At 39.2% G+C, this 13,720-nt stretch overlaps 1 non-coding gene across 1 annotated transcript; it reads left to right on the forward strand.

The window, feature by feature from the left end:
- Positions 1-12,376: 12,376 nt before the first annotated feature.
- Positions 12,377-12,485, forward strand: LOC148572169 (small nucleolar RNA R71). Its single transcript, XR_015880406.1, has one exon. It is a non-coding gene; the product is annotated as a small nucleolar RNA R71 (small nucleolar RNA).
- Positions 12,486-13,720: the final 1,235 nt, after the last annotated feature.

Below are 13,720 nucleotides of genomic sequence, written 5' to 3' on the forward strand. Positions count from 1 at the left end.
GTTGTCCCTCCAATTTTGGTTAGAATTGTCCTGCCATCCATGGCTGTAATTGCCACCTTGATTGTACCCTTGGTTGAGGCGGTCATAGAAGTTATGAGTGGCTGCCACGGTGTTGTCTTCCTGCTGGAGCTGCAGACATTCATCAGTATAATGGCTATAATCAGCACAGACTCCACAAACTCTCTGTGGGACTAACTATTGGCTTTGCTGTGGTGGAGAAGGTTGAGCTTGCTGAACTTGTTGTTGATTCAATTGCATCTGCTTCAGCAAGTTGGTCATTTCACAGATACTCTGAGTTAGAGCAGCAGTCTCTCTGCTAGAGGATACTTCTGCAACAGTTTTTGAACGGCCTTGTTTCTGCCTGTGATTCCGAAGAGATTCAGCTAAGTCGCTGATCAATTGCCATGCTTCATCAGTGGTCTTGTACTTTTTCATAGACCCATTGCTAGCACTTTCCAATGTGGTCTTATCTTGGGGCCTCATGCCCTGTGTGACATAACTGAGTAACACTATCTTGTCAACCATATGGTGGGGGCATGCTTCCAGAAGATTATTGAAGCGCTCCCAGTATTCATAGAGAGTCTCGGATTTGTCCTGAACAATCTTGGAAATGTCTTTCCTCAGTTTATCAGTAACTTCAGCTGGAAAGAACTTTTCTAAAAATTCTCTTCTAAGTGTATCCCAGTCGGATACAGTTGCTGCAGGTTGAGTGTAGTACCACTCTCTTGCCTTTTCCTCAAGAGAAAACGGGAAAGCTTTCAACAAAATTGAAGTTTCATATGCACTATCATGCCTGACAGTAGAACAGGCTGCTTGAAAATCTCTCAGGTGCTTGATAGGGTCTTGAGCAGGTAAGCCATGAAACTTGGGCATCAAATTGAGCAGTGCAGTTTTTATTTCAAAGTCTGTAGCCACTGCTGGGTGATGCGCTTGAAACGGTTGCATTGTAAAATCAGGGGCTCCAGCCTCCTGGATAGTAATTCTCCTAGGTGCTGCCATGTCACCTACACGTAAATCAACCGAATCAGTAGAACGGGAGCTGGTTTCTTCCTCAAATGACGTTTCAGATCCGCCCTCTGAGAGGACTAACCGACGCCGAGCTTGCCTTATTCGTGAAATAGTTCTTTCAATCTCAGGATCGAATACTGGCAAGCTTGGATTAGGAAGTGAACGCGTCATCTAACGAAAGAAACAAGCAGCTCATAGTAGCAAGATAAAATAAAATGCAAATAAATAAATTTCAAACAATAACTTAGCACTCTATTGCAACTCCCCGGCAATGGCGCCAAAAATTGACGTGGCGGAAATTGGCGAGTCAAGAATTGTTATAAGATATGCGTTGCAAGTATAGTTCTTAACCAACCAGAAATCCACTTATCAATTTAGAAGGGTGTCACAAAAATTAAAATTAAAATACTGGGAGTATGAATCCCAGGTCGTCTCCCAACGAGTTGTAGAAAGGTGTGCTATTTTATTAATCAGATGTTTTCAAAAAGGGTTTGAGTTGAATAAACAGGAAATTAAATTAGAGAAATTAAATAATTTAAATAAAAGCCTTGACTGGGAGTAGATTAGTTGGAAGCCCTATTCTTGTTGAAATACTCTCAAGATTAATTGATAATTGTATGTTGTCTTGTTTAGTTATCCCTTACTAGGTAAGGGAAAGTCAAAGAAGTTGGAATGCTACTTCTATTCACAAGTTCCAATCCACTCAATTAAAAGGGATTTGTGTCAGTGACTAGAGGGCAATCCAACAATAAACCCAATTACAATTTTTCTTTTTGAGCATTCCAACTCAAGGGTTCCTTTCAATCAACTTCCCATCAAGTAAGGGAACTACTCGCTCATTGTGAATGTAGAATTCATAACATAGGAAAGGGAATTAAAGAAAGACATGATAAATAGAAATCAAAGAAATCAATTAAAAATAAAAGTAATTCTTGTATTAATAAATTCTAAAATAATCCAATAGTAAAATTGAGTAAATTAAAGAACATAGAAGAGTAGAGCCAAGTAAAGAAAACGAACTAGAATGACGAAGTCTTGATGAGGTAATAACTCTTCTCAATATCCCAATGCAAAAAGCAATAGAAATAAAATCTTAAGAACTATGAATGGGTAGAGAGAAAACCTAGAGGAGGAGTAAAACTAGATCTAAAAACTAATTTTCTGTAGAATGAATGTTGTTGTTGGTTTCTGCATGTTCTTTGGCTCTAGTCTGCTTCTCCGGGCCGAGAACTGGGTCAAAGCAGGGCCCAAAATCGCCCCCAGCGAATTCTGCAGATTATGCAGATCGCGCACGTCACGCGATTGCGTCATTCATGCGGACGCGTCATTCGGCGTTTTGCCCTGCCACGCGAGCGCGTCGTCCACGCCTCCGCGTCACTTGTGCTATTCCAATTCGCGCAGTCGCGTGAGCCATGCGGTCACGTCACTGCGATTTCCTCTCTTTTGTGCGGTCGCATGAGCCATGCGGTCGCGTCACTTCTCGCTGGTCATCTCCTCAATTTCTTGTATTCCTTCTATTTTTGCAAGCTTCCTTTCCAATCTCCAACTCATTCATGCCCTGTAAAGCCTGAAACACTTAACACACATATCACGGCATCGAATGGAATAAAGGAGAATTAAAATACATAATTAAAAGTCTCTAGGAAGCAAGTTTTTAATCATGTAATAATTTTAGGAAGGAAATATAAATCCATGCTAATTATATGAATAAGTGGGTAAAGATCATGATAAAACCACACAATTAAACACATTATAAATCATAAAATAGTGGTTTATCAGTAGTAGAGACCCTTGAGGAAAGTTGTCGTGGAAAGGAAATCATCAAGGAGGAGTACGATTTATACTAAAACAACTGGACAAAGTAGTAATTATTGAAGAGGAAGAAGTGGTTGCAGACTTAGGAGATGCTGAACCTCCATAGGAAACTCAAGTCATAGAGCCTCCTTCCAATGTATTTGATGTTGATGTTGAGGAAGGTGTACAACCTCCAAGGCATACCATGATTGAGGACTTTGCAGAGGTTAATCAAGAGATGGAGATTAAAGAAGAAGAAGCACAACCTCCCATGCCCTTGGTAAGTAATGAAGAAGAGATTGAATTGGAAGAAAGCTACCAAGAGAAAGAGGTTGAAATTGAAGAAGCTTGCAAAGAGGTGGAAGTTGTCAAGGAAGAGCTCAAGAGAATGGAGCTGGAAATCACCTTGCCAAAGTTGTTGAAGACCTCTCCCCCAAAGCCATCACCATCTATTCCTTCATTCAAGTGGATAAATCTTTCATCTCTAAGCTTAATTAGCCCACTTGGATATGCTTTGCTTGAGACGGATGGGCAACTTAGAGCTCTTTGTAGCTATAAGAGCAAGAGGGAGATGGTTAGTGGTAAGAGTTGTCCTGCAAGGTTCAATATGGTTGCATGTTCCAAATTGAAGTACAAAGGTTGGTATAACTCTCAATTGAATGGGTTTAGGCGGTTGTTTGGATGTCTCAGTGAGAATTCCGATTGCTCACCACCCAAGTGGAAAAATGTTGATCAACAAGAAGACGGGTGCATAAGCAAGGTTTGGGACCCTAGAATTCATTCTAGCAATCAACACTCTTGGGGCCTTGTCACTTGCTTCAACTTGCTTGAAGGCGTTATGCGCCTAGTTTGGGATTCCGGAGGCTATTGGAATTGCAAGCATTGGTGGGGATTCCTGGAGGAGTTCAAGCATAAGCCGCCCTGACAAGGAGCTCATCAAATGTCCAACTTAAGGACTTTAACTAAAAGTGCTAGGTGGGAGACAACCCACCATGGTATGATCGTTCCTTTTCATTCTTAGTTTTATTTTGTTTTATTTTCATCGGTGTTAATTCATACATTCTGCATCATCATCTACATTTTGCATAAAAAAGGGGATCGACGTGCCAGCCCTAGTGCGCGTCCGCGTCCTTTGTGGATGCGAAATGGGTTAGATTGAACAGAGAGTGGCGCGGGAGCTGGGCGAGAAATGTGCCTTAGGCACAATCCCGCCCACGCGCAAGCATACTGTACGCATACGCGCCGTTTCCACTTTTGGTGACCCACGCGTCTGCACCCTTAGCGCGTCCGTGTGGTTGGGAAAATCGGCGTAAAACCTCGTCTTACCCGAGAGTTATGCTGGACTGGGGCTGGTACTGTGCTCAAGGCACAAATTCACCGACGCGTACGCGTCCATGACGCGTGCGTGTCCTTTTCATCACATGGCCACCTACGCATCCGCGCACTGTGCGCCTCCGCGCCCTTTCTTTTCTCTCAATGCACGTGTATGCGTACTGTACGCGTGCGCGTCGATTGCGCCGCCAGCTTTGAAATTTCTCTCCTTCCTTCTCCTCCTTATTCTCTTTATTTCTCTTTTGTTTATTCCAATTGCATACTCACATTCATGGCATTTTAACTTTTTTGTTTCCTCTCCTTTTCTCTCTATATCTCTTGTTTTCACATTGGTGTTAAATTTTCTTATTCATTTGCTGCATATTTCTGATAAACCCCGATTTTGTGGTTTATCTTATGCTTATTTTGGGGGATTTTATCACCTTTTCTCACATTTATTCAATGAAATAGCATGATTTTGCAATTCTCCCTTGATTTGTGCTTAAATGTGAAAACATGCTTTTTAGGCCTTAATTTTGCCAATTTTAACTCACTTTAATTCCATTCGATGCCTTGATGTGTTTGTTGAGTGATTTCAGGTTCATAAGGCAAGTATTAGATGGAAAAAGTGAGGAGAAAAGCATGCAAAGTGGGAGAACTCATGAAGAAATGAAGGAACCGTAAAGCTGTCAAGTCTGTCCTCTTCGCACTCAAACGACCATAACTTGAGCTACAGAGGTCCAAATGAGGCGGTTCTAGTTGTGTTGGAAAGCTAACATCCGGGGCTTCGAAATGATATAAATTTGCCATATGTTACTTCACGCTCAGGGGCGCGCACGCGCCATGTACGCGTGCGCGCCGATGCTATCCGTGGCCCATTAAAGTGAAATTGCCCCCAACAATTTCTGAAGCACTTTGGGCCCAACCCAACTCATTTCTAATGCTATTTCATGCAGAATTCAAGCTTGGGCAAAGGGAGAGCAATTGTTTGTAGCATTAACATCATGTAGGTAAGTTTCTAGAGAGAGAAGCTCCCTCTTCTCTCTAGAATTAGGTTAGGTTAATTTCCATCTTAGATCTAGGTTTAATTACATGTTTTCATCTTGTTCCTTTTATGATTTCTTATGTCTTCTCTTTCATTCTTATGATTTGTAATGTTAATTTCTCTTTTATGTTCATGGATGCTCTTGTTGGATTTGATTTACTTTTAATGCAATTTAATATTTGATGTTTCTTTATTGTTGATTTGAGTTGTTGATCTTGTTTCCTTGCAATTTGTAGTTGCTAGATTTATTATTCTTACACATTTATTATGCTTTCCTTTTATACCTTCCAAGTGTTTGATAAAATGCTTGGTTGGATGTTAGAGTAGATTTTGAGCATTCTTGACTTGGAAAGAGTAATTAGGCAATCTTGAGTCATGAAAACCCAACTCATGTTGGTGATCTAGAGTTGTTAGCTAATATTGTTTCCATTGACGCTAATCTTTTAATAATTTAATTAGTAAGTTGATTAGGACTTTTGGATTGAGATTAGCTTGTCTTATTAGACTTTCTCTCATGGAAGATAATATGATACCTTCTTCTAATGTTGGAGATGACGTAATAAGATAAATTCTTGTTTATTATTGTGCTATGATTGATTAATCTTGTTTGACTTTCTCCCTATGTGTTGGAGTTGACTAAATAAGATGAATTGATCATTGCATGACTAGGATAGAAATCCTATGATCTCAAACCTTGCCATGAATGTCTCTCTTCATTAATTGCTCTCTTTAATTACTTGCTTAATTTACTTTTCTTGCCCAATTATCAACCAAACCCCCTTGCTCTTTATAGCCAATAATTAAACACTTCATTGTAATTCCTCGTGAGACGACCCGGAGTCTAAATACTCCGGTTATTTCTTATTTGGGGTTTGTACATGTGACAACTCAAATTTTTGCATGAAAGGACTATTGTTTGGTTTAGAAACTATACTTTACAACGAGAATTCATTAGTAGAATTCTAGACCACACAAAAGTCTCGTTCATCAATTTCCTACATTGTAATGGGTGCTTCTTGACTTGTTTGCTATTTAGTTGACATACCCTGTGCTTCTATTATTTTCTCACTTACATGTTATAGCTACCATGTAGTTGAGCACCTTACTATTTGGCACTAGCTCACCTATGTTTTATTTCTTTTCATATCTTTGCTTGTGGGTTCTTTCCCTTCCTTTTTCTCTTCTTTCAAGGTGGCCACCAGGAAGGGAACCAGAAGACGTTTCATTGGGACGACAGACAAGTCCATCTGCACAATCTTTGGAGAAAAGCATCAGTTGTAGCAACTCGTCCACTTGCACATCTCAGCATGCACCGAGGATGGTGCAATCTTTAAGTGTGGGGAGGTCGATACTGACTTTTGTGGGTTAGTCATTTCCTATTTCAACACCAATGTTTAATTTTCCTTGTTAAATTAGTTATTGCATTTGCATATTTGATTGAATGTTTGTTTGATTTTGTGCATTTAGCTACTACTTGGTTAAAGTAATAATTTCTTTTTCAAGAAACCTTTTTAGCACTTCACTAATTTGAATTAAAATTTTTGTTAAACTTGCTTGAAGAATTTTATTTTGGAACATGGTTTAGAGCTCGAACACACAAAACCAGTGAGATTTTGAGCCTATTTGAACTGGTTGCATTTTATCAACCAATATTTTAGTTTTGGTGTGTGTTGTTCTCTCTAAAATTGTGATGTTTGTCTTGCTTAATTCTATATTTTCATTATTTGATGTATGCATACACTTACATGATTGAGGCCTTATTTCACTAAGCTTACATACCCATATGGCCTTACCTTTCATTATCCCTTGCAAACCAATTTTGAGCCTATTTTATCCCTTTGTTCTTTACTTTAACACATCATTAACTCTAAGCGAAAAATAATAATGTCCTTAATTTGAATCCTTGGTTAGCTTGGACTAGTGAGAGTGCTCACGAATTAAGTGTGGGAAAATTGGAATTGAAAATATTTGGTTTGAGAATTGGGTGTTGTATATTCTTGAGAAAATGTGAAAAAGAATGTTGAGGACATGTCTATGCATTCAATACCTTAATCATATGCATTGAAAAAAACAAACATAGAACAAAAGAAAAAAAAAATAAAATACAAAAAAAAAGAGCAAACAATAAAAAGGGGACAAAATGCCCCAAAGTAAATGATAGTAATGCATATGAGTTGTACTCAAATTCGGATGCATGAATATGTGGAAAACATAGTTAATGGGTAGTTAGATTTTATATTCTGATTACATGGATTGTCTTAAGTTAGGTGGGAAGTTTAGATTAATTAAGGATTCAGATTTTAGTCCACTTAACTAAATACAATCCTACCTTGACCCTAACCCCATTACAACCCTTAAAAGACCTCTTGATATGTGTATTTTGTGCATTAAATTTTTGTTGATTGTTAGATGAAGAGCAAGCCTTAGAAAGCAAGATTAGTAGAGAATTGAGAGATCGAACCTTAAACACATGAGCGATTAGACTGCATACACTTCCAGTGAGGGTTCGATGCTCGATTCTTTGTTCCTGGCTTTCACGAGCTATTTTCTTTTGCAAGTTTACTTGTACTTTATTTTATGATTTGAATTAGTGAGATCCAGTTCATATTTCTTCTTGAAGGATTTGTTTACTTTTAACCAAGTAGGTAGAAATATTTTGTATGTAGTTGCATTCATATAGATAGGTTGCATTTCATACTTTCTACCATTCCTCTTCACTCTTATAGTTTCTCTTGAGCTTAGCATGAGGACACGCTAATGTTTAAGTGTGGAGAGATTTGATGCACCACTATTTCGTGGTACATCTTGTGCTTAATTGAGTAGATTTTATTCACTATTCTCACACTTATTCATGTAAATTGCATATTTTACATTTTCCTTTCTGATTTTGTGCTATGATTGAAAACATGCTTCATTGCTCTTAAATTTTACTAATTTTAATCCTCTCTTATTACCATTCAATGCCTTGATATGTGTGTTAAGTGATTTCAGGGTTTATAGGGCAGGAATGACTTAGAGGATGGAAAGGAAGCATGCAAAAGTGGAAGGAATACAAGAAGCTGAAGGAACTGCAAAGCTGTCAACCCTGACCTCTTTGCACTCAATCGATTATAACATGAGCTACAGAGGTCCAAATGAAGCGGTTTCAGTTGCGTTGGAAAGCTAACATCCAGGGCTTCAAAATTATATATAATTTTCCATAGTAGCCATACAGCTAGGTGACGCGCACGTGCACTTGATGCACACGCGTACATTGGCAAAAAGTCCATCGGCGCGCACGTGCACCTGGCGCGTATGCGCAACATGCGCGATGTACTGCAACTGCAGAAATTGCTGGGCTATTTTTGACCCAGTTTTTGGCCCAGAAAACACAGATTAGAGGCTGCAGAGTGGAGGAATCAGACACAACTTTTTATTCACATAATTTTAGGTTTTAGATGTAGTTTCTAGAAAGAGAGGCTCTCTCCTCTCTCTAGGTTTTAGGATTTCTCTTAGTTTTAGGTTTATATTTCTTCTCAATTCCAGGTTCAATATTTCTTTAATTTAATTTCTCTTCTACTTTTATTTGTTCTAGCTTTCTAGTTTATTTAATTCCCTTATTGATTACTTTATGTTGCTATTTGGTTTATAAATTCTCATGTTAGATTTGATTTTCTATTTAATGCAATTTGAAGTATTTCATATTTATGATTTTAATCTAGATTTTTATATTCTTAGCTTGAATTAATTAACTGGAGACACTTGAGTTATCAAACTCCTTGTTGATTGATAATTCGAATTTGCTGGTTGGTTTGGATCCCTCTAAAGCTAGTCTTTCCTTAGGAGTTGACTAGGACTTGAGGAATCAAGTTGATCAGTCCACTTGACTTTCCTTTATTTAGTAAGGGTTAACTAAGTGGGAGCAATGAATAATTCTCATCACAATTGATAAGGATAACTAGGATAGGACGTCCAGTTCTCATACCTTGCTAAGAGCTTTATTAGTTATTAATTTAATTTCTTGCAATTTTATTTCCTTGTTCCTTATTTCAAAAACCCAAAAATATACTATCTCATAACCAATAATAAATACACCTCCCTGCAATTCCTTGAGAGACGACCCGAGGTTTAAATACTTCGGTTTAATTTTATTGGGTTTGCTTTAGTGACAACCAAATTTTTGTACGAAAGGATTCTTTGTTGATTTAGAAACTATACTAGCAACGAGAATTTATTTGTGAATTCTTTACTAGCAAAAATCCGTTTGTTAGGGGGCTTTATCCTTTCTTTTCCTTGGGGATTCTCCGATCTTGGGTTCCGTGGAGAAAAATGTGGAGAAGCAAAAATCAGAGTGCCCAACAACACCAAACTTAGAAGCTTTGCTTGTCCCCAAGCAAAATAAAAATAGAAAAGAAGAAAAGGAAAAGAAAATAGAAGAATGAGATAGAGGAGAGTGGGGAGGACTTCAGCCTTTGGGTAGGAAAAAGGGAAAGGTTGAATGAAAGGGAGTGTGTGAGATGAAAGAAAGTAGGGAAGAGTAGTGTAAGGTGTGGTGAAAGTGGATGAAGTGAAGGGTATTTATAGGTAGAGGGGAGAGGGTTTCGGTTATGGGGGGAAGGGTGAGGAAAAATTGAATTTGAATGTCAATTGTTAGGAGGAGAGATTGATGTGATAGATGAGAGGGAATTAGGTGGAGTGGGAGATTGGTTGAGGGAATCTAGGGATTTGATGGAAGATAAGATGGATGAATGTAGATAAAAAAGTGGGGTAAAGAGGAGAGAGAATGGATAAGATTGAGTGCTGAAGTGGTTGGGAGTTCGGGTTTATCCATTGGCCAAAGAGTCTTTTTAGAATTCGAAATCTGCAGCATTCCTTCCCCCTGGGAGTTTAACGCCGGGCTGGCGTTTAACGCCACCAGGGGGTTTCCCTTTTTTTTGCTCCTGGCGTTCATGAGTAGGCGTGAAACGCCCTAGGATGACCAAAATTTTGGTTTTGAAACGCTCCCTGTTGGATGTTAAACGTCCAATGCCACTACTCCCCCCTGAGCGCTGAACGTCGGGCTGGCGTTTGGCTCCACCAGGGGGTCTTCTCCATGGTGTACTATTTTTTCTCCTACGTCTTTCTGTTCCTGTTCTAAGTGCTATACAGGATCAGAAATGTTCATAAAAAATTGGAAAACTATGGAATTCAAATATAAGATAAAATAATATGAAATCAAACTTAAATATACTAAAAAAACAAAATGAAAATAAACTAAAGGATAAGTATGGTTGGGTTGTCTCACAACAAGCGCTTCTTTACCGTCATTATCTTGACGGACAGCTCCTCTATGGAGGGTTATAGGGGCTCAGATCTTCACTCCTCATTGTGAACTTTCTCTTTGTGCTCTCATGAATTAGTTCAACATGTTCCAGAGACAAGATTCTGTTCACAGTGTGTGGTATGACTGGACTTCTTATGAAGACTACTCTCATGCCAAGTGAGAAGTCCTCAGTAGGAATCTTCTTATTCCTCCAGGCTTTGGGTACTTTCTTCTTGGGGCCTCCTCCATCTTTGGTAGATGGTGAATGCCCAACACTAAACTTAGGTTTGATGTCTAAGGGTGTTGTATGGCTTTCCACCCCGTGAGAAGGCTTAAGCACTGAGTTCTGCATGCTAGTACCTCCTTTGTCAGAGAGCGGTTGAGGTTTAAAAATCTTGAACATCAAATAGTCCTCATGCATCCTCATGACTAATTCTCCTCTCTCTACATTAATGAGGGCTCTTTCAGTGGCTAGGAATGGCCTTTCTAGGATGATGGAATCATCAGTGTCCTCTCCCGTATCAAGTATCACAAAGTCTACAGGGAGGTAGAGGTCTTCAACCTTTACTAGGACATTCTCCACCAATCTGTATGCTTGTTTTCGGGACTTGTCGGCCATTTCTAATGCTATCCTTGTAGGCTGTGCCTCTTGCATTCCTAGCTTCTTCATTATAGAGAGTGGCATCAGATTAATGCTTGATCCAAGGTTGCACAGAGCCTTCTCAAATGTGATGGTCCCTATAGACAGGGAATCAGGAAGCTTCCTGGATCTGGCATCTTTGTGGATAGCTTCTCTAGACCAGTGCACTGCACTCTTTGGTCAGCACCACAGTTTTATCTCCCTTCAGGGCCTTCTTCTCAGAGAATACGCTTTTCAAACAGGTCAATAGGGAGGCATCTTCTCCAACACCTCAGAAGAATGAATATTGATTTGCAGCTTTTTGAATATTTCCAAGAATTGAGTGAGCTGCTCATCCTTGGTTACCTCTTGAAATTTCTACGGGTGTTGTACTTCAAGCTCCTTCACCACTACTGGGGCGTGTGCTAGTGCACTTCCAGTCTCCTCTTGAGCCTTTTTCTCCTTCAATTCAGTAGCATATGTCTCTCCATGCTCGACCTCCTTGCCCATGATGAGAGCCTTGCACTCTTCTCTTGGATTCACCTTTATTTTGCTGGGAAGAGTGTTGAGAGGTCTCTCAGGTATCCTCTTGCTTAACTAGCCCACTTGTATTTCGAAGTTCCAAATTAAAGCTCTTGTCTCTTGCATAAAGCTGTGAGTGGTTTTGCAAAATTCAGAGACTATTGTGGCTAAGTTAAAATTGTTTTGTCTCTGAGAGGGTCCTTGCTACTGCTGAGAGGACTGGAAGTGATAGTTGTTAAACCTGTTCTGATTGGTTCCACTCTAGTTATTGTTAAAGCTTTGTTGGGGCTTTTGTGATTGCTCCCTCTACCCAAAGTTAGGGTGGTTCCTCCATCCCTAATTGAAAGTATTTGCATAGGGATCATTATTGGGGTTTTTAGAGAAAATTTTCATGTAATTCATTTCTTCCATGGTGGGCTAAACAATGTCACAAACGTCCCCTTGAGTGTAGCTTTCAGTCATCCCATAGGATGCATCTTGAGTGTTGACAGCTGAAATATGTATCCCGATTAAGTACTGAGAGATCATGCTTATCTGCTGGGACATGAGCTTGTTTTGAGCCAAAATAGCGTCCAGTGTGTCACCTCCATGACTCCTCTCTTTTAAGTAGTCCCAGTGTTCACAGGGTTCCTCTAAAAAATGTACAGGTATTGGTTGTTGGCAACCATCTCAATAAGCTCATTTGCCTCTTTAGGCGTCTTCTTCATGTATAGAGAACCACCTGCAGAGTGATCCAATAACATCTTGGCCATCTCAAAGAGGACATCATAGAAGATCTGCACCCTGGTCCAGTTTAAACCCATGTTAGGAGGGCATCTCCTGATCATCTGCTTGTATCTCTCCCAAGCCTCATAGAGGGACTCTTCATCTTTCTGTCTGAAGGTCTAGACATCCACTCTAAGCTTAGTCAGCTTCTGGGATGGAAAAAAATTTAGTCAGAAACTCAGTGACCACTTTGTCCCATGTGTCTAGGCTCTCCTTGGGTTGAGAACCAAGCTACTGCTTTGCTCTGTTCCTTACAGCAAAATGGAAGAGCATGAGCTTGTAAACCTCTGGATTCACTCCATTCGTCTTTACCATATCATAGATCTGCATGAAGTCAGAGATGAATTTGTTGGGATCCTCCTGCAGGAGTCCATAAAACTAGCAATTCTGCTGCACAAGAGTGACCAGTTAAGGCTTTAACTCGAAGTTATTAGCACCAATAGCAGGCACAACTATACTGCGCCCATAGAAGTTAGGTGTGGGTGCAGTGTATGAGCCAAGCACCTTCCTTCCTTGCTCTTCAGCATTCGGATTCCCTCCATTAACTGCCATGGTGGGTTCTTTAACTTCCTTCTCAAAAGTTTCCTTGAGATTCTCTCCGGCTTTGTAAGCTTTAGCTTATTGCAAACGCCACCTCAAGCTTCTTTCAGGTTCAGAATCAAACTTGGGAAGGGGCTCTTTGTCCCTGTTCCTGCTCATAAACAACAAGAAACAAAGAAAAAGTGGAGATTTCTATGTCAGAGTATAGAGAACTCCCAGTGAGATAATCTATGTAAAAAGAAATAAAATAAAATAAAGTAAGCAATTAACCAAAAAAATAAAGATGAATAAATAACCTAAAAATTTTCAAAAATAAAAAAATAAAAATGCAAAAATTTTTGAAAAGAAAAGATAAAGCACTAAAGGAACAGTAAAGTTAAAATCAGAAACTAAAAGAAAATAAATAAAGCAAAAATTCAAAAATAAAGAAGAATAAATAAATAAGAAAAATTGGAAATTAAAAGAAAAAGTAATTAAACAAAACTAAAAAAATACCTAATATAAGAAACAAGACAACTGGTAGTTGTCAATCACAAATAATCCCCGACAACGGCGCCAAAGACTTGGTGTGGAATTTTGAATTCCCACAGCTTAACTGGAAAGTGCACCGGGTCATCCAAGTAATACCTCAGGTGAGTGAGGGTCGATCCCACGAGGATTGTTGTACTGAGCAAGCAATGGTTATCCTGTTGGATTTAGTCAGCCAAACAGAAAAGAGTGTTGTTGGTGTAAAAACGCATAAACAACAAACAATAAAATAAAGAAAGCAATAAACAGTTTGGTGTGAAAACAATGTAAGAAAACAGTTAAGGTCTCGGAAATGTTTACTTTTTCC

This window comes from Arachis ipaensis, chromosome B3, assembly GCF_059453495.1.
Source record: "Arachis ipaensis isolate K30076 ecotype BB chromosome B3, ASM5945349v1, whole genome shotgun sequence".
Classification (NCBI taxonomy): Eukaryota; Viridiplantae; Streptophyta; class Magnoliopsida; order Fabales; family Fabaceae; genus Arachis; species Arachis ipaensis.